Source organism: Haliotis rufescens, unplaced genomic scaffold (genome assembly GCF_023055435.1).
Source record: "Haliotis rufescens isolate VD_foot unplaced genomic scaffold, xgHalRufe1.0.p SCAF_39, whole genome shotgun sequence".
NCBI lineage: Eukaryota > Metazoa > Mollusca > Gastropoda > Lepetellida > Haliotidae > Haliotis > Haliotis rufescens.
In genome coordinates, this window is record NW_025964101.1 from 940,883 (window position 1) to 962,828 (window position 21,946).

Consider the following 21,946-nt stretch of genomic DNA (forward strand, 5'->3'; position numbering starts at 1 on the left):
AAACAATATATCGACCTTGGAGGGTTACCGGCCACAGGAAGCAGACTCCCTTTAATACAGTTTTATGCATCATTTGTTTACATATGTTCTCGTCCCATACACAACTAGCCCGGATCCTGTAATATTCGACACACACCTAATCTTTCGCTTTGCTTCACGTCTCCTTCTGCTTCACGTCTGCTTCTGCTTCACGTCTCCTTCTGCTTCATGTCTCCTTCTCCTTTTTTTCTGCACACACATGTGCATGCACGTCGTTATAGATGTGCAATAGACGTTAAACCCCATATCACCTCACCTCTTCTCTTTCTCCTCCATTTCTCTTTCACTTCTCCTTTACTTCTCTTTCTCCTTCATTCTCCTCCTTCACGTCTCCGTTTCATCTCTTTCTCCTTCACTTCTCCTCCTTCACTCCTCCCTTTCTTCTCTTTCTCCTTCATTTTTCCTCCTTCACTTCTCCCTTTCTTCTCTTTCTCCTTCATTCTCCTCCTTCACTTCTCCCTTTCTTCTCTTTCTCCTTCATTCTCCTCCTTCACTTCTCCCTTTCTTCTCTTTCTCCTTCATTTCTCCTCCTTCACTTCTCCCTTTCTTCTCTTTCTCCTTCATTTCTCCTCCTTCACTTCTCCCTTTCTTCTCTTTCTCCTTCACTTCTCCTCCTTCACTTCTCCCTTTCTTCTCTTTCTCCTTCATTCTCCTCCTTCACTTCTCCTTTCTTCTCTTTCTCCTTCATTTTTCCTCCTTCACTTCTCCCTTTCTTCTCTTTCTCCTTCACTTCTCCTCCTTCACTTCTCCCTTTCTTCTCTTTCTCCTTCACTTCTCCTCCTTCACTTCTCCCTTTCTTCTCTTTCTCCTTCATTTTAGCTCCTTCACTTCTCCCTTTCTCCTTCATTCTCCTCCTTCACTTCTCCCTTTCTTCTCTTTTTCCTTTACTTCTCCTCCTTCACTTATCCCTTTCTTCTCTTTCTCCTTCATCAATCCTCCTTCACTTCTCCCTTTCTTCTCTTTCTCCTTCATTTCTCCTCCTTCACTTTTCCCTTTCTTCTCTTTCTCCTTCACTTCTCCTCCTTCACGTCTCCCTTTCTTCTCTTTCTCCTTTATTTCTCCTCCTTTTCTTCTCCTTCACTTCTTCATTCTCCTCCTCCTTTAGTTCTCCTTCTTCTCTTCTCCCTCATTTCTTCAATCCTCCTTCATTTCTCCTTCTTTTTTCTTAACGCCTTCTTCTCTTCTTCTCCTTCACTTTTCTTTCACTTCCCCTTCTCGTTTTCTTCATCATTTCTCCTTCTCCTTCACTATCCTACATTTCCTCACCTTCCTTTCTCCTCCTTTTCCTTTCTTCTCTTTCTCCTTCTCTTCTTCTCTTTCACTTTTCGTTCTATTGTCTTTCACTTTCTTTCTCCTTCACTTGCTTTCATTTCTCCCCCTTGTCTTCTATTTCACTTCACTTTCAATTCTCCTTCACTTCTTCTTCCCCTTCTCACGTGGCTTTGCTTCACGTCTACTTCTGCTTCACTTCTCCTTCTCCTCCTGCTTCACTTCTCCTCTTCTCATTCTTTCTCCCCTCTTCTCTTTCCCCCTCCTCCTTCACTTTTCTTTTATTTCTCCTTCACTTTCTCCTCCTTCTTTTCTGCTTCTTCTCTTTTCCTTCTCCATCTATTCTCCTTTACTTTTTTGTCTCCTTGGCCTTCACTTCTCCTTCTCCTTTCAATCCTTATATTTCACCAGTTGAAATCCAATCATGTTATGTCTGTGTTACAGCCACTGTCCCGTGTACGCTACAGTGGGTCATGACCTTGAACCCACGAAAGTAGCACACACTCAAGATACATACCTACCTTGCGTGATGGAGCAGTGACAGGTGATAACAATTACTCTACCTTAAGGCTTCTTAAACATAGTGTTTGCATCTTGAACGATTTTCTAATCGTGATTTAGAATTGCAGTTTAATAGCTTTGAATATTTAAAATTTGAACCATTTAGGAATACATGAATCGTAATAAATCATATGCTTACAATCCGAGTTCGATGTATCTGCTGTTTTTAACACTCCCTACGTCTTGTTTATACGAGACAAACCACAAACACGTAAACCTCACAATGCTTTGGAAGATGACGACCATGTACGACCTGCCACGTCGAACCTGTTCATAAGTAAATAACATTGTTTAGGATAACGATCATCTGTCATGTTAAATAATTTACACCAATAAGTTAAACATTTGAAATAATAATCAACATATATGCCTGGGGCCCGTTCCACAAAGCGATCGTAGCGCTACGACTATCGTAACTCCTATACCTTAACATAGACTTACGACCGTCTTAGCGCTACGATCTCTTTGTGAAACGGGCCCATGTTCTCCCCCATTCTGCTTAAATAGCTTTACTTGAAACATAGTTACCAACTCACAATATATATATTTACAGACATTTCTGGGAAATCTATCTACAACTTCCCTTTATTGAAAGCCTGATACTTCAGCCCCATAATAACACTGGCTTTACCTTGCTATCAGAAATATTAAATCGTAAATTTACAGGACAGACAAAACTTGGATAATATCTACAAACGTTTTAACTAAAAGCGCACTAGTGTCACTGTCCAGCCTGCCCAAGATAATCTAGCTGAAACACCTAGTGCAGACGTCGAATGGTTTACCGTTGATGACCATTTTTCATATCAATGAAACTATCCGAAACTAAAACGTCCATTGTATCCATGTTAACTTCTAAACCCCCTGATATACAAAACGTATGCAGGATGTCAACCTGTCTTTGTGAACCATTTACTCTGTCATCAAATGTACAAATACCACCAGCCGCTCCAGTGTTTGGTGTCAGCACTTCACAAGTTTTGAGGTACAACAGAGCATGCTCTTTCCACGAAGATGTCAAAGAGCGTCATACAACTCTTGCCCAGAAGCTGTTTGATCAGGTTACAGTGTTCTAAGCCTTAGTAGAGCTTTCAAAAAAGTATTATGACAACACGTGGAGGGCACTCCCATATTTGTTCAGCTGAACACTTGACCGCCTTTGCGTGTGTTTGTGACGGGTGCTATCGGTGCGACAGCATATACTCGCCTTTTCGCGAACACCTGGTGTCATCACTGATTCATAGTGATTCCTCAACACATGATCATGATATACAGTAAAGTACGGTTATAACGAACTCAAAGGGACTACTAATTTTAGTTCGTTATAACCGTAGTTCGTTATAAGCATATATACAGTTAAACAACAGCAAATAGTCGGGACCAAAAAAGTAAGTTCGTTATATCCGTCAGTTCGTTATAAACGTGCTCGTTATAACCGTAGTTTACTGTAGTCGGAATCGTACAATGGACTCTGCTGGTGGCTTGTAATTAATATTGGCTAGTATTACCCATGATCATCGGTAGCTAGTGTCATGAGTTTGTTGGTTTTACTTTGCTGGTGGCCTTTAGCCCGTGATTTAAACGTTTTTAATTTGATATGTTGGACTAATTGTTGCGCGCAATAACTACTCATTGCTATTTTAAAAAAAACTAACGAACGAACGAACTTTTCGTTGTCTCGAGCTCGGATGTGACGAAGTCACAGACTAACCCCTGCAAACTCCTACTATATATTTCACAATTATATTCTTGATTAGTGGAACTGGGTGTGTCGAAGTCACGGGTGTGTCGAAATGTATTGTGTTAAGCGTGTCAGCCATCCTACCGGGGCATTTAAGGGTAGAATACTCCCCGCTACCCCATACTTACAGCGGGTACCACTGACAATCGGGTGTTTACAGATGGTAATCTTGGACATTGCGTGACTTTGTACCCCGATGGAGTGAGACATTGTTCATGTTATGGAACATTCATTTCCAGGGCGCGGTTCCTCAAAGCGTCTTAGTGCTGTGACGTCCGTACGAGGCCTATTGATATGTAGAGCAACACATAGAAGCAACTGCGTATAAGCGACATCTTTTGGTGTGGACATTACATGATATCATAGAGATATAGCTGGAGGCAAACCGGTTCACTTAACAAACCAGTGAAATAAGCAGGCGGCTGTGATCTTTGGACAATGGACACACATGAGGAACGTGCAGTGATCAACTCTGGGGACGATGCCGATGTAAAGAGGTGGGACGCAGAGTTTAAGCACGCCAGGGAGAACCTTGAAGAGGCCCCCCGTCCTCGTCCCGGAAGGCATGTGACGTCAGCAACAACAGGAAGGAACGTTCAGTGATCAACACTGGGGACGATGCCACTGTAAAGAGGTGGGACGCAGAGTTTAAGCACGCCACGGAGAACCTTGAAGAGGCCCCCCGTCCTCGTCCCGGAAGGCATGTGACGTCAGCAACAACAGAAAGGAACGTTCAGTGATCAACTCTGGGGAAGATGCCACTGTAAAGAGGTGGGACGCAGAGTTTAAGCACGCCACGGAGAACCTTGAAGAGGCCCCCCGTCCCCGTCCCGGAAGGCATGTGACGTCAGCAACAACAGAAAGGGATGACTACGAGACGCGGGACGCTAAAGAAGGGTGTACTCTTCCATCAGGACAATGGTTGCCACGGCTACAATCCACGAGTGTAGGTTTAAACTCTCTCAGCTCCCACCTTATTCTCCCGATCTGTCTCGGCCAGACTGCGATATGTTCCCAAACATGAAAACAGCTCAGTCAGAACCGATTTCGATGACGTCAGCAGCTGCGGAGAACAATAAGGACAGCCATGAGCAGGACTACTACGAAACTGTGATAAAGTCTCTCAACGTCGTTGGCAAAAGTGTATCAACGTGGAAGCGTATTATTTTGAAACATAAATCGATTTAATGTTTATTATGTCAAATCTATCAATGGGATCATCGGAACTTATCAATAAACTCTCGTGTCATAATCCCCGACGTGGACTAAAAACATAACATCTTCCTCGCCCTATGGCATGTCAGGAAAATATGATGGTTTGAACAAAAAATGTCATTGTAAGATGCTTTCAAGTCGGGGTGATAAGATAGCTTCATTGACGGCGTCCTGCGCCAGTTGTGTGTCCGTGATGTGATGAAACCCGTGATGATCCGGGGTGGAATAGGTCTTCAGCAAACCATGCTTGCCATAAAAGGCGACTATGCTTGTCGTAAGAGGCGACTAACGGGATCGGGTGGTCAGGCTCGTTGACTTGGTTGATGCAGGTCATCGATCCCAATTGCGTGGATCGATGCTCATGATATCAATCACTGGATTGTCTGGTCCAGACTCGATTATTTTACAGACCGCCGTCATATAGCTGGAATATTGCTGGGTGCGGTGTTAAACAACAAACCAAACCAAACCGTGATGTGATGTGGGTGTGGCGTGATGTGGGTGTGGCGTGATGTGGGTGACTGACGGTTTGCATAACTAGGTCTGATGAGATGAAGAATGTCGCCGGGATGGAAGGAGGGACCCACATCCTGTACGCCATGATAAGTTTGCTTTCTTTGTTCAGTCACTAATGTCTGCTATCATGCATCAACACGTTCACTTTAATAAAAACTTTTCAAATCGTTTGAAATATAAGTTAAAAGCAGTCTATTGTATGATCCCGACTTTATCATCAAGCTCCATCAACTTGTGATGATACCTGGTTTTCGCGGAAAGGAACTGACGAAGCGAGAAGTAGCGAGAGTGCGTTGCTAGAAGGATCGCACAGACACTGGCTCACACATGCAGACACTTGCGCACGCACACACCAAAAATAGCACACACACACGCACGCACAGACACTAGCACACACATACACGCACGCACTCACATGCACAAATCGACACTAGCGCAAATACGCATGCCCACACAGACACTAGCACACACACACACGCACACAAACACATACACGAACACACACATACTCACGCACACACTCACTCACTCACACACACAGGCATTAGAGCACACACGCAGACAGATGCTAGCATACACATGCACGCAAACAGAAAACTACAACACACTCGAACACACTAGCATACACGAAAACATACACAATTACACTAGCACGCACACACACTCACGAACATGCACACGCGCAGGCACACATGCTCTAGCACACATGCGCACGCATGAACGAACGAACACACTAGCATACACATTAACACACTCAATCACACACGCACCCACTGGCACACATACTCACGCACACACACATACACTAGCACACACCCTACACGTAAATGCAGACACTAGCACACACGCACACATACATGTACGTACGCACACACGCGCACGTACACACAAACACTAGCGCACACGCAAACAGACACTAGAATACACACATACCCACACGCACACGTCCACACACACACACGCATGCACGCACGAATGCACGCACGTCCATATACACTAGCAGTTAGAGACACTTGCAACAAACGCGCACGCACACACAAACACCAGCAAGCATATACATACACAAGCACGCACATAGTCTGTCATAAAGACCCTGGAACTAATATATCCAATACAGGCCATGAAAGTCTATACTACATGTATTTGGCAAGTCTAGATTACCGCAGTATCTAAAAAAGTCTCGCGCACACACCAATACTAGCACACACACACGCACACACACACACACGCACGCACTCACAAAACAAAGGTGTGAGTCATGTGCTTTTGAATAATTAATAACAAGACACATATGCACAGTCATCCTATTCTAATACAATATTTAAGCCGAAGACGCGCAACCATTTCAATATTCCCGTCACGTTATCGGGTGCATCACGACCTGTTCCCGAGAGTTGGTAAACATTCCCCGGGACACAGATATGTATATATTAACTGTTTATTAAGTCGAAGGTTAAGGGTGTCAGATGTTCTATATCAAGATGGACAGAGTTACGTCCCCTAGTTGCCAGAACTCCCTCCCTCGCGGTAATCTTAAGCGCGGTAAGACAGAGGGGTGACATAATCGGTATTAATTGAAATAATCTCAAAGGCAACGTTAAAACCCATTTCACCTCACATCAAGCCATACGCGCGTCAACGTTTCAGTGTACAAATAATGGTTAAAAAGATGAGCTACGGACACATTCTCCACGAGGCCATTTTTAATCTGAGTGAGTGAGTGAGTTGGGTTTAACGCCGCATTTTAACAGTATTCAAGTTATATCGCGGCGTGTCAGCTTAACGTGGGAGGAAAGCCCGGAGTGATGCAGGTCTCAGACGTTTACCACTTCGGTGAAACCCACGAGCACGGGTATGGTGCTGACAAACCTAGAAACATAATCGGGGCGACCCGGGATTCGAACCCACAATCATGGGTTTCTGGCGTGCCCAAGAGACGCAACTCTGCACAGTGAATTGCGGCGCCTTAGACGACTGGGCCACCCGTGCCCACCATGTCAAGTATATATCCCAACATGTCAAATATATATAATTGGTTGTAGTCACACCGGTTTCACTTAAATTGAAACGTCGTTCAATGCAATAAACCAGAAGTTGTTATCCATAAAGTTTATGTTTTCTGATTGACTCACAAACTTCTAGTATGCCGGCCAAACAGACATAAACTGAAGGTTAGAGTTATTGCCAGTTATATCGCTATTTGTGTCTTGCTGAACCATATCGTTTGTTTGGTATAAGGCCAAAGACCTGTAGACATGGGAATACACTCCTAACTTTTATTTTTGCTAGCGAGGAGTTGAAACGTGATCCCAAAGACACCCCTGCCCACAATATCTGTGTCACTGAAACTTGTAATACACGAGGATGGATGACGCCAGATACATACGTTACGTGCCTGGCACGAGGTGAGGTGAGGTGAGGTGAAATGTCGCGGTCAAGGTTATACTCAAATAGCGACGTGTATGTGTGCGTGTTCGTGTGTGTGTTCGTGTGTGTGTTCGTGTGTGTGTGTGTGTGTGTGTGTGTGTGTGTGTGTGTGTGTGTGTGTGTGTGTGTGTGTGTGTGTGTGTGTGTTTGTGCGTGCGTGCGTGCGTGCGTGCGTGCGTGTGCGATGGGCATGCACGCGTGTGTGTTGTTGTTTGTGTGAGTGTGTGTGTCTTTTTGCATGTATTAGTCAGGACTAATGTCAGTTTTCTAGTGCTAGCGCACTGAGATATCACGCCGCAGTTTGACATGAATACCCCACCCAGACACAGTATACTGACTCCTAGCCGACCAGTCCTTGTTTTAGCCGAAGAGTGAGTGAGTTGGGTTTAACGCCGCTTTTATCAATATTCCAGCAATATCACGGCGGAGGATTTAACCGAGGACCAGTCATTGCGACACCCGTACTGGTATGACGTGGGTTCAAATCGCTGTTAGTCCCAATATATTTCTAGATTTATCAGCACCATACCGTGCTCGTGGATTTCACCAAAGTGGTAAAGACGTGCACCACATCGGGCTTCCTTTAACTGGAATACTAATCATAGCGGCGCTGAGCCCAACTCACTCACTCACACACGAAACAACGTTAATTGGGCGTTTTATTTGGTGTTACTTGCTTGACGAATCCGCCAACTCTAAATTACACAAATTTGGAAGAAGATTATAATCACGAGGATAGTTTTTATTCCCATCGAGTGTGTTGATATATTTCGCTAAAATTATAGTGCCGTGGGAATAGGGCCACTTTCGAGGCATATACGGTAAATGGCATAAGAGAGAATATGGCCATTCTAAGTGTGACAGTTGTTTACCATTTTCCCGAGGCAAGGGCGTCAACAGACTACAAAAGCCAATTCTCCACCCTTGCCGAACGAGCTCGGAAAATCCAGGCTCGGTCTAGCGCCACCAGTGGTAATTACGAGTGATGTCCCTTCTATGTGCCCCCTATTGACCAATCAGATTCAATCTCTCATATCACTTGCATTTGCTTCAAACAAAATGACTGCGCCCAGTCAAGGCGACCTGATCGATAATCAAGATCTAGATTTTAATAAAACGGGTGTTACCTCGCGAAGTGCATGAAGTTATGTGAGGACCTTGATTAAAAACATAAAAAGAGATGCAAAATATCTGTCGAAGCCCAGTTGACGGTACACAGGCTTAGCAAATCCTGCAGTCGACCGAAATCTGCACGTTAAAATCTATGTTGTTTACGACCAGGTGTCGATTTCGTTACGCAGTTTTGATTGGACTATGCATAGACTCGTTAGTCCAGCCAAAATGTAACTCCGGAATTCCAGCCTAGCTTGGTAAGGTAGGAAACAATTACAAGTAAACTCCCTTGCCTCGGGAAGATGGCGGCTTACAGGACTACCAATGTGCGGTGTCAGGCACCAATGGATTCTATTGCGGCAAATAATCGAGACTGATATTCTCGGGCGTTGACTTTATATATTTACTGGTTAGGGAGATTTGGGCTTCAATGGTTGTAAAAGAGTTCGTATAGTTTACTTTTTAACCAAACGGCAATTTGCTTTGCAGTTTTATTTTTATTTCAAGCACCGACCCTATTATTTTGAGAAGAAAATCCGTAAACCAAGTAGAACAAATACAAATCCTATGCAAAATCTGAGCACCGATGCTCCTGTGGTTTTCGTAGGAGAAACCGAACGTCCTGGCACTGCTAAGGGACGCAACTCGGGAAGAAAAATCAAAACCAAAGATTGGAATAAGGCCCGTGTTTTTATCTGACGAGGGGCGGCGGGTGGCTTAATGGTTAAAGCGTTCGCTTGTCACGCCCAATACCCGGGTTCGATTCCCCACATGGGTACAATGTGTGAAGCCTATGCCTGGTGTCGCCATGATATTGCTTGAATACTGCTAAACGCGGCGTGAAACCATACTCACTCTAACAGTGCCGTAAACAATGAAACAAAAGAGTGGCAGACACTGTAACCAAAATGTTGCAAAATATATAATGTTTCCATATTGTATTAATGCATCCCGAACAACGATTGTAGGAAGAATGAATATACTTCTAAGGATGTTGTTGTTATTGTTATTGTTGTTGTTGAGATTACTCTCTTGTGCTGTCTTAAGCTTTACAAATTCTCATTGCTTCATACGTGATATTGGTCAAACAACTGACAGAAATCATTTTTGACCTTTAAATATAAGCTTGTTGCAAACATGTATTTTTTTAAAAGCAACCAATTATCACTAAAAAAAGAGGTCACCATCAAAGACTATCTCCTCCCATACACGCCCTCCAAGAACAAAAAGTAAAACAGTTGCACTGGTTAAACGTGAATGGCTAATGCAGGCATTGTCAAGTTATCTAAGGTGTTTCTCATTTTGTTAATTTAACGTGAAATGTGTTGAAATACATGAAGTCTATTGATAATAGTATATATTTCAAGACGACTTTTATTCGAGGGTTGACACTAGACACCTTGGTACAATAATCACAGGGGGTGTTATATTTGACTGCACTTGAATCGTACAAACACTGCACTGTGAATCGTACAAACACTGCACTGTGAATCGTACAAACACTGCACTGTGAATCGTACGAACACTGCACTGTGAATCGTACAAAGGCGCAACTGGTCCTCAAACGCACAGGGTGCACTACTTTAAAGAGAGGGTATAGGAAAAGCACAGGCGATTAAACCACGAGTTGGGTATATTTTTATACCAGAACACGTGATCATGATAACACCAAAACAGTTTTTATCATGGCAATATGTATTCCTATAGGCGCATAAAACTGAATTAAGAAAAACATGTTTAAACACTTTAACTTTAACATGTGTAGTGCATTGTGACTAAGTGTGGTTTGATGTCGTCCTAAGAATTAGAAACATACTCAGTTCTTTAGCTTCACTGACACAAATTACCTACATTTGCACCGAAATCTCTAGCTTGTATTATGAAACTGGTTGGCTACCCTTAAGTTCCATACGAAGCCATAACAACATTGTACATTTCACAAAACTATCAACACACGGGTACTGGGATATCTTTAAGATACCTGTGAAGATCTGGGTTAGAATTGGTCTCCAGCAACCCATGCTTGTCGTAAAAGGCGACTGACAGGATCGGGCGGTCAGGCTCGCTGACTTGGTTGATGCATGTCATCGTATCAGAATTGCGTAGATCGATGCTCGTGAAGTTGACCACTGGAGTGTCTGGTCCAGATTCAATTTACCGACTGCCGTGATATAGTTGGAATATTGCTCAGTGCAGCGATAAACAACAAACAAACAACAAACAAACAACTCTTTAAGATTTACGCCTTCTACAAATTAAATTTGACCAGTTAAAATCTAAGAGTTAAAACTAATTTTACAATTCCTTACGCCTAAACTAATACCCTCCAAATTTCATTCGTCCATGGCTGCAACTCTCTTCAACCTGAGGGGCGGTCGGGTAGCCTAATGGTTAAAGCGTTAGCTCGTCACGCCGAAGACCCGGGCTCGATTCCCGACATGGGTACAATGTGTGAAGCCCATTTCTGGTATCCCCCGCCGTGATATTGCTGGAATATTGCTAAAAGCGGCGTAAAACCATACTCACTCACTCACTCACTCTTCAACCTGAACCTATCGTACCCGGATGTTTACGGGAGGTGATGTCTACGTGCATGATGTATGTCTAGAGAGGGCAGAGTGAGCAAGGTGTGCCTTTTCCCAATCCAGATTGTCATGTCAATAAAATAGGTTTGAATCATTTGAGCTTCACTGAATTCGCTAAGAGATTTCTTTCAGCTTCAGTGGGGCCTTCTTTAGAAAATATGTTTTGGCTGCAATATACTATCACCTTAGCGGGATGAAAAAGGGAGCAAATTCAGACATTTTTCTTCTGTTTTCACAAAATTACAGTCGACAGATTACTAAAGCAAGCAATAAAAAAGTGTGGCCTGAGTCAGCCACACTGTCAGATGTAAGGTAGATTCAGCCACACTGTCAACTAGAAGGTAGATACAGCCACACTGTCAGATGTAAGGTAGATTCAGCCACACTGTCAGATATAAGGTAGATTCAGCCACACTGTCAGATATAAGGTAGATTCAGCCACACTGTCAGATATAAGGTAGATACAGCCACACTGTCAGATATAAGGTAGATTCAGCTACACTGTCAGATATAAGGTAGATTCAGTCACACTGTCAAATATAAGGTAGATTCAGCTACACTGTCAGATATAAGGTAGATTCAGCCACACTGTCAGATGTAAGGTAGATTCAGCTACACTGTCAGATATAAGGTAGATTCAGCCACACTGTCAGATATAAGGTAGATTCAGCCACACTGTCAGATGTAAGGTAGATTCAGCCACACTGTCAGATGTAAGGTAGATTCAGCCACACTGTCAGATATAAGGTAGATTCAGCCACACTGTCAACTATAAGGTAGATTCAGCCACACTGTCACATATAAGGTAGATTGAAGGACACTGTCAACTATAAGGTAGATTCAGCCACACTGTCAACTATAAGGTAGATTCAGCCACACTGTCAAATATAAGGTAGATTCAGCCACACTGTCAGATATAAGGTAGATTCAGCCACACTGTCAGATATAAGGTAGATTCAGCCACACTGTCAGATATAAGGTAGATTCAGCCACACTGTCAACTATAAGGTAGATTCAGCCACACTGTCACATATAAGGTAGATTGAAGGACACTGTCAGATGTAAGGTAGATTCAGCTACACTGTCAGATGTAAGGTAGATTCACCCACACTGTCAACTATAAGGTAGATTCAGCTACACTGTCAGATGTAAGGTAGATTCAGCCACACTGTCAGATGTAAGGTAGATTCAGCCACACTGTCAGATATAAGGTAGATTCAGCCACACTGTCAACTATAAGGTAGATTCAGCCACACTGTCAGATGTAAGGTAGATTCAGCCACACTGTCAGATATAAGGTAGATTCAGCCACACTGTCAACTATAAGGTAGATTCAGCCACACTGTCAAATATAAGGTAGATTGAAGGACACTGTCAAATATAAGGTAGATTCAGCCACACTGTCAAATATAAGGTAGATTCAGCTACACTGTCAAATATAAGGTAGATTCACTCACACTGTCAACTATAAGGTAGATTCAGCTACACTGTCAAATATAAGGTAGATTCAGTCACACTGTCAAATATAAGGTAGATTGAAGGACACTGTCAAATATAAGGTAGATTCAGCCACACTGTCAAATATAAGGTAGATTCAGCTACACTGTCAAATATAAGGTAGATTCAGTCACACTGTCAACTATAAGGTAGATTCAGCCCCACTGTCAAATATAAGGTAGATTCAGCTACACTGTCAAATATAAGGTAGATTCACTCACTCTGTCAAATATAAGGTAGATTCAGCCACACTGTCACATATAAATATTTTCACAAAATTAAAGTCGACAGATTAGTAAAGCAAGCAATAAAAAAGTGTGGCCTGAGTCAGCTACACTGTCAGATATAAGGTAGATACAGCCACACTGTCAGATGTAAGGTAGATTCAGCCACACTGTCAGATATAAGGTAGATACAGCCACACTGTCAAATATAAGGTAGATTCAGCTACACTGTCAAATATAAGGTAGATTGAAGGACACTGTCAAATATAAGGTAGATTCAGCCACACTGTCAAATATAAGGTAGATTCAGCTACACTGTCAAATATAAGGTAGATTCAGTCACACTGTCAACTATAAGGTAGATTCAGCCCCACTGTCAAATATAAGGTAGATTCAGCCACACTGTCAAATATAAGGTAGATTCACTCACTCTGTCAAATATAAGGTAGATTCAGCCACACTGTCACATATAAATATTTTCACAAAATTAAAGTCGACAGATTAGTAAAGCAAGCAATAAAAAAGTGTGGCCTGAGTCAGCTACACTGTCAGATATAAGGTAGATACAGCCACACTGTCAACTATAAGGTAGATTCAGTCACACTGTCAAATATAAGGTAGATTGAAGGACACTGTCAAATATAAGGTAGATTCAGCCACACTGTCAAATATAAGGTAGATTCAGCTACACTGTCAAATATAAGGTAGATTCAGTCACACTGTCAACTATAAGGTAGATTCAGCCCCACTGTCAAATATAAGGTAGATTCAGCCACACTGTCAAATATAAGGTAGATTCACTCACTCTGTCAAATATAAGGTAGATTCAGCCACACTGTCACATATAAAGTAGATTCAGCCACACTGTCAAATACAAGGTAGATTTAGCTAAACTGTCAAATATAAGGTAGATTCGGCCACACTGTCAAATATAAGGTAGATTCAGTCATACTGTGAAATATAAGGTAGATTTAGTCACACTGTCAAATATAAGGTAGATTGAAGGACACTGTCAAATATAAGGTAGATTCAGCCACACTGTCAAATATAAGGTAGATTCAGTCACTCTGTCAAATATAAGGTAGATTCAGCCACCCTGTCAAATATAAGGAAGATTCAGCCACACTGTCAAATATAAGGTAGAATCAGCCACACTGTCAAATATAAGGTAGATTGAAGGACACTGTCAACTATAAGGTAGATTGAAGGACACTGTCAACTATAAGGTAGATTCAGTCACACTGTCACATATAAGGTAGATTCAGCCACACTGTCAACTAGAAGGTAGATACAGCCACACTGTCAACTATAAGGTAGAATCAGCCACACTGTCAACTATAAGGTAGATTCAGTCACACTGTCAAATATAAGGTAGATTGGAGGACACTGTCAAATATAAGGTAGATTCAGCCACACTGTCAAATATAAGGTAGATTCAGCTACACTGCCAAATATAAGGTAGATTCAGTCACACTGTCAAATATAAGGTAGATTCAGCCCAACTGTCAAATATAAGGTAGATTCAGCCACACTGTCAAATATAAGGTAGATTCACTCACTCTGTCAAATATAAGGTAGATTCAGCCACACTGTCACATATAAAGTAGATTCAGCCACACTGTCAAATACAAGGTAGATTTAGCTAAACTGTCAAATATAAGGTAGATTCGGCCACACTGTCAAATATAAGGTAGATTCAGTCATACTGTCAAATATAAGGTAGATTCAGTCACACTGTCAAATATAAGGTAGATTCAGCCCAACTGTCAAATATAAGGTAGATTCAGCCACACTGTCAAATATAAGGTAGATTCACTCACTCTGTCAAATATAAGGTAGATTCAGCCACACTGTCACATATAAAGTAGATTCAGCCACACTGTCAAATACAAGGTAGATTTAGCTAAACTGTCAAATATAAGGTAGATTCGGCCACACTGTCAAATATAAGGTAGATTCAGTCATACTGTCAAATATAAGGTAGATTTAGTCACACTGTCAAATATAAGGTAGATTGAAGGACACTGTCAAATATAAGGTAGATTCAGCCACACTGTCAAATATAAGGTAGATTCAGTCACTCTGTCAAATATAAGGTAGATTCAGCCACCCTGTCAAATATAAGGAAGATTCAGCCACACTGTCAAATATAAGGTAGAATCAGCCACACTGTCAAATATAAGGTAGATTGAAGGACACTGTCAACTATAAGGTAGATTCAGCCACACTGTCAACTAGAAGGTAGATACAGCCACACTGTCAAATTTAAGGTAGAATCAGCCACACTGTCAAATATAAGGTAGAATCAGCCACACTGTCAACTATAAGGTAGATTCAGCCACACGGTCAACTATAAGGTAGATTCAGCCACACTGTCAAATATAAGGTAGAATCAGCCACACGGTCAACTATAAGGTAGAATCAGCCACACTGTCAACTATAAGGTAGGTTTTTTCGTTTCAGTGCATGTCGGTGACATAGTTTATGAGGGTTGGATGCCACTTGGTTAATGTTCCTTACTAAGTTACCCAAAAGAATTTGAAAATGTGCATTGTCAGACAACCATGACCCTCTAGCCACTTAATACCCGGCTATCAATATCAAGACGCAACGTTACGCGATGTTGGTTTTATCTTTTACAAGCTTTTGTTGAAGCATTAATGTCCTGCGCACCTGTGATTAGATACAGAAGTCCAAGTGGGTCCTTTGAAATAACCACGAGACCTTGACATTTTTTCAGTTAAGTAGTTTTATATTTCACAAACTATTGAGCGTGATGATGACCTGGGCTGGGTGTAGATAAATGGTAGATGGTGTCGGGTATATTATGTAGAAAAGTAGGGAACGTCGGGAATCATCTTGACATATCTTCTGATCTATATGGTATTAAAATGGAAATGATATGATCATATCTGCCGGGGAGTGAGTTAAAGTTTAAGTTCGCATCGGCATTATTTCAGCCATCTAGCGACAAGAACACGTTTATATGGACACTAGTGAGTCATGAATACAAAGGGGATCACAGGGACGTAGGGTGCCTCGGCTTCCTGCACGACACCCCAAGAGGATTTACGTCATCACTTTAGCCACATGGTCAGTTCGACCACACCATGCTTCGTTACGATAAATCTTTTGACAGATGTGACGGACTGCTGGTCAAGTTCCTTGGCAATGTCATCTTCGGTCATGCTAGACAGGCAACAAGATTCTGTCACGGACAATGCGCTTACATGAGTTCAGTGTTCTGGCTCTGAGACAGCAACCTTGATATTGACTAACTCTTTTGATTTGAGCAGATTGACAGATTGTGTTTCCGTGCACATTCTACAAGGAGGGAGCCAGATCGGAGCTTTGTGACATTTGTAACCTCTCCGCATGATACCAGCGATATCTTTGGAGATTGTAAATGGATTCAGTTTGATTGGTTCTTTGTGTAAAACTTATGTAACCAAGAAACATGGCCAATTGTCGGGTCGAGTGGGCGTAGTATTTTCAACAGTCTCTATATGTCGTCTTTTTTAACCAGGGTGTTGGGAAGCCATGTCGAAAGAAAAATAATTCTGCACCCCTTTTCCCCACCCACCATCGTGTGTCAACAAGGACAGTCTTATGCTGCAGCGGATCTCCAAGCTGCAAAGACCGGGGATAAAGGGGTGTTATACTCCAGTAATATATGACATGAAAAGCTGTAGTTATATCTACCGAATAAATAGTCAGGCTGGTTCGGCCCATGACAATCAATGGGAGACAATCAATTATTTTGTAAATACCAACGTTTGTGCGAAATATTGTATATTGTGATTGATGGTCAAACACCGTCTAGGGAAAGTTAGGGTCGAAGTGGTGTGTTGACTGAAGGGACACTAGCCGGCTCCGGTGCCATCAACCACCAGACTCCCTTCCTCGGCCGTCACAGGGACTGCAACCCACGGCGAACAGGTTGCCCAATTCGGCCGCCTCTTACGACTAGCAATAGGGTGCCGGGGACACATTCCACCCCTTGTCCCCACGGGGCTGCTGGGGTGTAGGCGATCAGATCTTATGGGTTCTAATGGTTAGTGTGATGAGATGGTGGCGCACATGGTCGTTAAAGAACTCGGGGTCAAATTCCAAATTTGAATTTATGCAGCCAACTTCACAAATATCGGGTAAAACTATCTCTGTTGGCCAGACATGCACGAAATCTTCGAGGCACGTGTTTGGTGATTCGACCAATGTCAGCTTGACTCATGTTGTTCCACTCATTCGTGAGAGCAACACCGAGATCTTTAAGAATTGTGAGTGGATTTTGACGTTGACGTAGGCATCTGCCAATGACATCCCCGACGTTTTCAATGGGGAAGAGGTGAGGTGAGGTGAAGTTTGGGTTTAACGTCGCGTCCAAGATTTTTATCTTATATAGAGACGTGCATGCACGTGTGTTTGTTGATGCTTGTACTAGTCTGGACTGATGCCGATTTATAGTGCTAGCTCAATGAGATACCATGCCGCAGTTTAACATACCCCACTCAGACACAGTATACTGACTCCGAGTCGACCAGTCCTTGTTTTAGCCCCTAAATGCCGAGCGCCAGACAGGGTAACAACAAGTACCATCTTTTAACGTCTTTTGGTAGGACGCGGCCGGGGATCGAACCCCGGACCTTCAGCTCTCCGAGCGGACGCTCTACCACAAGACCACGGAGGCGGCCAGTGGGGAAAGGTCAGGATAAAGTGCTGGTCATGGCATGACATGGTTGTTTTGCCGTTTGGGGAATTGGGTCACAATCCTGGCACGGTGAACACGATGAAACGTTGTGCAATGATGCTGTCCCGGGAGTATTGACCCGTGACTCTGCCATGGACAATATTGAGGCACTTCGGCCAGTCATTGTGATACAATCCTATACCATTTATGGATCCACTCCCAAGATGACCAGGAGACACAGTTGGCCCAGTCGTCAAAGACGCCGCAATTGACTGTGCAAAGTTCCGTCCCTTTGGGTACGCCAGAAACCTATGATTGTGGGTTCGAATCCCGGTTCGCCCCAATTATGTTTCTAGGTTATCAGCACCATACCCGTGCTCGTGTGTGTACCGAAGTGGTAAACGTCTGAGACCTGCATTACTTCGAGTTTTCCTCCCACATTAAGCTCACACGCTGGAATACAGATGAAAGCGGCTTTAACCCCAACTCTCACTCACTCACTCACTCATTCTCACAAGAAGACCATGCTGTACGTCGGTTCTTTAGATGAGTGGCAGTTTGCAACCGATTTTTTAACCATCGCTACGACTAATCTGTCCTGGGCTGGAGTTGTTGCCCTTGGGCGTCCAGAGCGGCGTCGATCATCGACGCTATGTGTTTGTTGTATAGAGCCCACAATCTGCCGATGACAGATTGAGAAATACAGTATGCAGCGCTTGGGCAGAAATATTCTGACGTGTGCCCACCTGCAAACAAGCCTATGGCACGTAAACGTTCAACACGTTGCCAACGTCGCATGATCTATGATGTTGCTTAGACAGTGATTAAATGTCTTCTTCTTTGAATACTAAGTAAGGACAAGGTATATGGATGAACAACATCTTTATCACAATTAGGAGCGACGGTTCGGTGAAGGCTGTAATCACTTGCTTGATAATGGTGTTAGAGCCTACATCAAAACGCCGCTTCTTATTGTAATAAAGAAATTGTTCATCATATATCTTATCCTTATTTGATGTAAATGTGTTAAATAAAGTGTCTTTGGGCGTTTGGTTCCAAGAAAACAATATGCGCCTGCGCACAACCGAGTCTGGGTGACAGTGGTAAATCAAGCATACCCCATTTTGCACGTGCTGTCCGAGGTCACGTGCTTAATGACTGTCACAATGTTGTGTGTGGGAGATTGCCACATAAATCACATACTTCCAGTGAAGTGTAGCGAAGACAGAGCAAACAATTTAATAAAAATATCTCACAAAATTTTTATGATCCTTTACTTTGTTTGTTCAGTATATCTATGTAGGCCACCCGGTCGTGACCGACGTGTACGTGCATTCATATCACTGTAATACATGATGGCGCCAAGCGATGACCCATCTACCTAGTGCTGCGATCGGGTAGCCTTGTGGTCAAAGTGTTCGCTCATCAAGCCGAAGCCCCGGATTCGATTCCCCACATGAGTACAATGTGTGAAGCCCATTTATTGTCCCCGGTCGTGAAGTTGCTGGATATTGATAAAAGCGGCGTAAAACCAAACTCACTGACTCATCTAACAAGTCTTTCAGGCCACACGTGAACAGCCCCGAATACAACACTCCTATTCATTACAATCAAAATTGATCCCAAACATGTAATGCATCCTTACTTAATAGCATTGTTAAAAAGATAAAAGAAGTCTTAAAAAACCCCGACTATTATGGTTGAGAGTCTGTGCCTGGAAGAACCATTACGACTGACAGTTTCAAGAATATATTCGATATTTCTAGACTGGAAGCAGGATTATGATTGACAGTGTGTCTGGAAGCACCACTATGATTGACAGTGTGTCTTGAAGCAGGATTATGATTGACAGTGTTTCTGGAAGCACCACTATGATTGACAGTGTGTCTTGAAGCAGGATTATGATTGACAGTGTGTCTGGAAGCACCACTATGATTGACAGTGTGTCTGGAAGCAGGATTATGATTGACAGTGTGTCTGGAAGCACCACTATGATTGACAGTGTGTCTTGAAGCAGGATTATGATTGACAGTGTTTCTGGAAGCACCACTATGATTGACAGTGTGTCTTGAAGCAGGATTATGATTGACTGTGTTTCTGGAAGCACCACTATGATTGACAGTGTTTCTGGAAGCACCATTATGATTGACAGTGTGTCTGGAAGCACCATTATGATTGACAGTGTGTCTGGAAGCACCACTATGATTGACAGTGTGTCTGGAAGCACCACTATGATTGACAGTGTGTCTGGAAGCACCACTATGATTGACAGTGTGTCTTGAAGCAGGATTATGATTGACAGTGTGTCTGGAAGCAGGATTATGATTGACTGTGTTTCTGGAAGCACCACTATGATTGACAGTGTTTCTGGAAGCACCATTATGATTGACAGTGTGTCTGGAAGCACCATTATGATTGACAGTGTGTCTGGAAGCACCATTATGATTGACAGTGTGTCTGGAAGCACCACTATGATTGACAGTGTGTCTGGAAGCACCACTATGATTGACAGTGTGTCTGGAAGGACCACTATGATTGACAGTGTGTCTTGAAGCAGGATTATGATTGACAGTGTGTCTGGAAGCACCACTATGATTGACAGTGTTTCTGGAAGCACCACTATGGTTGACAGTGTGTCTTGAAGCAGGATTATGATTGACAGTGTGTCTGGAAGCACCACTATGATTGACAGTGTGTCTGGAGGCACCACTATGATTGACAGTGTTTCTGGAAGCACCACTATGGTTGACAGTGTGTCTTGAAGCAGGATTATGATTGACAGTGTGTCTGGAAGCACCACTATGATTGACAGTGTGTCTGGAAGCACCACTATGATTGACAGTGTTTCTGGAAGCACCACTATGGTTGACAGTGTGTCTTGAAGCAGGATTATGATTGACAGTGTTTCTGGAAGCACCATTATGACTGACAACAGACAAGGCTAAAATTCCAAATAGTAGAATTTAATGTAAGCACAACAGCATAACAAAGGCAGCATTCATTCATACGATGTACACATCCGGTCACATAAGACCGTAAGTCAGTGTTGCAATGCCACATGATGGACCTCTAGTTTTCTACTTACAGTCCTCTGTTACAGAAACATGACTCTTCAGCGTATACATCAGGATATTGCTTTGATCTTTGGAACTTGACTCATCCATTGAAGTACCTAGTTTGTAGGTTATATTTTGCATGTTACATATAACTGCAAGATCTTATTGATATTCTACAAACCAAAACGTATGTCAGTATGTGTGTGTGCATGTGTCATGTGTGTGTCCGTGCATCGTGTGTGTGTGTGTGTGTGTGTGTGTGTGTGTGTGTGTGTGTGTGTGTGTGTGTGTGTGTGTGTGTGTGTGTGTGTGTGTGTGTGTGTGTGTGTGTGTGTGTGTGTGTGTGTGTGTGTGTGTGTGTTTGTGTGTGTGTACCTTCTGTGAAAACAACTGTGAAAACAACAGGCACCAGTCCTGTCTAGTCTATATATTTACCAAGATTCAAAGAGAAATAATGATAGGTTTGGTACATAATGAAGCAAAAATACCAAAATGCTGGGTTTCAAACTCCATCAACATATATATATCCCTAATGATGTATGTAAAATGTTCTGCTTGTACCCATAGAGATATGTTGCGGTTTCCTTGACAATGTACCCCACTGCAGGTCATGTGTACCATGTGCAAAAGTAGCAAACAAGGGCCATGACTTTGTCGAATATCATTTGGGAAAAAAGGTTTTCGAACTTGATCAACATACATAACCCTAAATCATGTATGGGTCCTTGCAGCCAATGGACAGACAGACAGACGGAGCCCAAACCTACATCCCCTGTATGATAAACATATCTTGTCCCTCTCAAAGCCCTAGTCCAACATCAAATACAGACACACATACACATTGAGAATTGTTGTGCCTTATCGTGATGCCTCCACCCCCCTCCCCCCTTCCAATATACACCTGAGGAGGATGTAGCTCACCTGGCACAGTTACGCTAATATGTAGCACTTGCTTACATTACACCAATATATGAGTTATAGTCTTAGTATAAGTATGGGGATGTATTTACTATTCC

General features: G+C 42.8%; 1 pseudogene; it reads right to left on the minus strand.

Annotated features, from left to right (window-relative positions):
• Nucleotides 1–350: 350 nt before the first annotated feature.
• On the minus strand, nt 351–886 carry LOC124123698 (annotated as a pseudogene).
• Between the last annotated feature and the right edge of the window lie 21,060 nt (nt 887–21,946).